This window comes from Magnolia sinica, chromosome 13, assembly GCF_029962835.1.
Source record: "Magnolia sinica isolate HGM2019 chromosome 13, MsV1, whole genome shotgun sequence".
NCBI lineage: Eukaryota > Viridiplantae > Streptophyta > Magnoliopsida > Magnoliales > Magnoliaceae > Magnolia > Magnolia sinica.
Genome location: NC_080585.1, coordinates 30,054,204 through 30,058,265, shown reverse-complemented (window position 1 = coordinate 30,058,265; position 4,062 = coordinate 30,054,204). Strand labels below are relative to the sequence as shown.

General features: G+C 43.1%; 1 long non-coding RNA gene across 1 annotated transcript; it reads left to right on the top strand.

Moving 5' to 3' along the window:
* The first annotated feature begins 1,139 nt into the window (after nucleotides 1-1,139).
* LOC131223423 (uncharacterized) lies at nucleotides 1,140-2,560 on the top strand. The gene is made up of 2 exons (XR_009160448.1): nucleotides 1,140-1,538; nucleotides 2,364-2,560. It is a non-coding gene; the product is annotated as an uncharacterized LOC131223423 (long non-coding RNA).
* The last annotated feature ends 1,502 nt before the right edge of the window (nucleotides 2,561-4,062 follow it).

Below are 4,062 nucleotides of genomic sequence, written 5' to 3'. Positions count from 1 at the left end.
TGGACAGGTTGTATGACAAATAAACATTACCGTGGGATGCTGTTTTCAACGGTGGAGATAGCTATTACTACGGTTTCTGTGGTCCAGATCTTGAAAAAGGATAGACGGAGTGGATGAAACACATACATCACAGCGATTCCCTGCGGAGTCCTACCTGGTGTTGGGGTCGCCAGGCAATCCGCATCTGCATGTGCCTGGCTAACAAGAAGTTCCCGTAGCGAGAACTATGTGGGGCCACCGAGGCGTCCCTGTGACATCTACTCCGTCCATCAGTTTTACAAGCTGGGTAATAATCCCATGAACGACTTGGATGGCATTTAAAAATCACAATGGGCCATGATATTTTGAACGGTGGCCATTTCATTCCCAAGGTTTCCTATAGAATGGCCCAATCGAGTTTTAGATCTGCTTCGTATTTAAACTCACAAGGCCATCTTGATGTACGTATTTTGTAAGACCTGATGGACGGAGTGGATGTTCATACGAACGTCTAGGTGGGCCCCACATAGCTTCCGTAAGCGGAACTTCCTGTTGGCGGGGTGGCGCGGTCATTTCGCGTCCGGCCCGAACAATCCACATGGTTTCCAGAAGTTCTCGTCAGAGGACGCGGATTGCGTCCTAGGACCTACCCCCGCCCGTCTCCAGCTGGGAACGGGCAGAGCTTTGATGGCCACTATGATGTATAGGTATTATCCACACCGTCCATCCATTTTTTCCTATCATTTTAGCACATATCATAAAAAATTAGGAATATAAAAATCTCAACTGGACCACACCTCATGAAGCAATGGTGATAATGATTCTCACCGTTGAAACTTTTCTGGGGTCCAGTTTGATATTTATTTTCCATCCAACCTATTCATAAAGTTATATAATCTGGATGAATAGAAAAAACAAATATCAGCTCCATTAAAAACTTCTGTAGCCCCTAAGAAGTTTTCAACGGTCAGAGTTTAATCCCCATTTTTTAGGCTACTTGAGCCTTTTTTCTACCTAATTTTAGGCCTATACCTTAAATTGATACGAAAAAAATGAATGGACGGTGTGGATAAGACTCATACATCAAGGTGGCTACTCAAAGCGCTGGCCGTTCTCAGCTGTAGACGGGCGGGGGTAGGACGGACTCCGCGTCCCTCGTCAGTACGTCACTCGTACGCCACGTGTCACGATCACATTCGTCCAGCTACCGATCAACCGTCTGCCCGAAGTCAAGCAAGCCGTCTCTGAGTCAACAACCCGCGTATTCTCCACCTTCCTGGAAACCATTTTCTCTGATTAAATCCAACGGCCCATGTTCACTCCTAGATATATATATACATCCAAAACCACCCTCGTTCTTCCCATTCATCTATTCTCATTTCAATCTCCCTTCGTTTCTTCTCCTAACTTTCTTTGATTTCTCCATTCTTCCTTAAGATTTTAGAAAATGAACTCCATGAGACTGCACGCCCTCTTCCTTGCGGTTTTCTTCTTGTTGGCAATCTTGCATCTGGGCCATGGACAAGGGATGGCCCCTTCGCCCCTTCCAATGAGCGACGGTAAACCTCCATCTTCTCTATTATCTTGCTTTAGTGAAAGTTTCTGTTGTTTAAGTGTGCATCCAGACTCGAGAGTCGGGATGGACCGATGATCTCTCTGCTAGCCGCCCTAAAGACGGCCGGCGGGAATCCCGACGCATTCCAGAATTGGATTTTGAAAAAATCCCATTTTAGAAAACGGGTGTTGGGTTCCACCACCTGCCGTCTTTGGGCCGTCGGAGATAGGTGGGTGTGACTCCTGGGACATGCCGATGTTCTTTCCAGCCGCCCTGGAAGACGGGCCTGGCGGGAATCCCGGCGCGTTCTAGATTTGGACTTTGAAATTTCCGATTTTAGAAACGGATGTTGGGTTCCACCACCCGCCGTCTTTGGGTCGTCGGAGATAGGCGGCTGTGACTTCATCTCTCCAGTAGGCGGGAATCCCGGCGCATTCCAGAATTGGATTTTGAAAAATCCCATTTTAGAAATGGATGTTGGGTTCCACCAACCACGGTATTTGGGTAGATCGCCATGCCTTAAGGCGGCGTGTTTGGATGTTCAATTGAATTGAATTGCAATTTGCAGCTGGTTTGGTGAAACAACATGAGTGGTGTGGAAATTACCATCCAGATTGGCAATTTATGTTCTTTCTACTACAACTTCGAAATTAAAATTGTGCCACCCAAAAAAGTTCTTTTTCGAATGAATCGTGATTCAGTTCAATCAGACATCCAAACATGCTTAATTTCAACAACATTGTGTAGTGAAAGGGTGTTTGTATTTATATTGTGTTGTTATTTGTAATTTACACCATTGATTAAATCCAATTTTCTCTTTCTAATGCAGGCAAGACAATTGATCAAGGGATTGCTTACATCCTCCTACTTGTGGCCCTGGCCATCACCTATCTCATCCATTGATTTTGCTCCACTGAGACACCACATTCGCCAGATTCTTTATGCATTTCTCTCATCTTTGTTAGGAGGAATTCTCACATCTTGTATTGATATTGTTCATACCAATAAAATCATCATTTATTCTAATAGCATGTCTTGATATTTGGATTAATGTGTTCTTAATTTCACAATTTTGAAAGTTTGGAGATTCAATTCCACGCCGAGGAATGGTATCACACTACCTTCAAATAGCAAGTGAGCTTGTTTCTTTAATGGCCAAATACAAATAGAGTTTGTTAGGCGCCGTAGATATGAAATCTTACGAAATTGGGTGGATTTTAGTCCATAAGGTATTGAGCTAGGACTTGAAATCATAGCTTTAAGGTGGGGAGTTCAAAAGGAGCTCTTTTGGGAGATTTGGATTCCACTTAAATCTATATCCTTCAAATTCCTTACTACCCATCAACCGAGAAAAAAAAAACAACAAAACCAAAATTGTAAATCCTCGTGACCCTTCGATTCAATACTGCCAAACAAGCCCTAAATGAGCCTAGCATCATCCACACCATATAGATGAGGGATAGAACTCATCACCTATATCCAACACGAAGAGGACAGCGAATCCACAACTGGCATTGCAGCTATCAACAAGTATCATTTTCTTACTCAAATGACTCATGGTTAGAACTTTGTTTTTACCAACTAGCCAATCAAACGCCCCAATATATTAAAATGGCATCTAAATTTTGTGCATTACTCCAAACACTAAAGCCAATGCATTACATAATAAATGCCAAACATACCAACACAAAATGATTCTACATACACCCAAAAGTATGGATGTACATCGAGCTGAGTTTAGGTGGGTCAAGCTTGGTTTGACTTCTCTGAGCTTGAGCTCGGCCTCGAGCTTACCATTTGAGCTTGACTTGTTTACCAAACCTTTCGAGTCAAGCTCGAGGCGAGCTAGTAGATCGAGTCGAGGCGAGCTTACCTCGAGTCAAGTTGAGTCTACTCCCAACCCAACCCAACTGACCCAACTCCCAAATCAAATATTCAATTAATAATGTGTGTGTGTATCAGATAAAGCTATATAGGATATCTTATTGTTTGTGCTAAGAGAAAGAGAGAGGAAAGCTCGAGCGAGTGGTTGAGAGAGAGAGGAGCTCAAGCGCGGCGAGTTAGGTAAGGAAGGAAATGGATAAGAAAGGGATGGACGGGTATGATATGGTTTAAGTTTTAATTTTTTTAATTTTTAAATATAATATATAAACATAAAATATATTTGAGCCAAGCTCGAACTTCGAGCTGAGTCGGATTCGAGTCGAGTCAAGCTCTATTATGTTCGAACTTGGCTTGTTTTCAAAACGAGCTGGGTCATATGAAACTTGGCTCGCCTTGAGTCGAGTCGAGCTAAATCGAGTCAAGCCAAGCGAGCTTTTCGAGCTAGCTTAGCTTGTGTGCAGCCCTACCCTAAAACTTTTTAAAATTTTAGAAAACCAAAAAAGAGTAATTGCACACCAATTAGTCAATAACAAGCATAGGCATAATAGGTTAGATGTCCGACAATGGACTCGGTTAGAGCTGAGCTGGGATTGGCCCTAGTCTCCTTAGTCCCTTAGCCTATTTGGTTCATGGGATTAAATGGT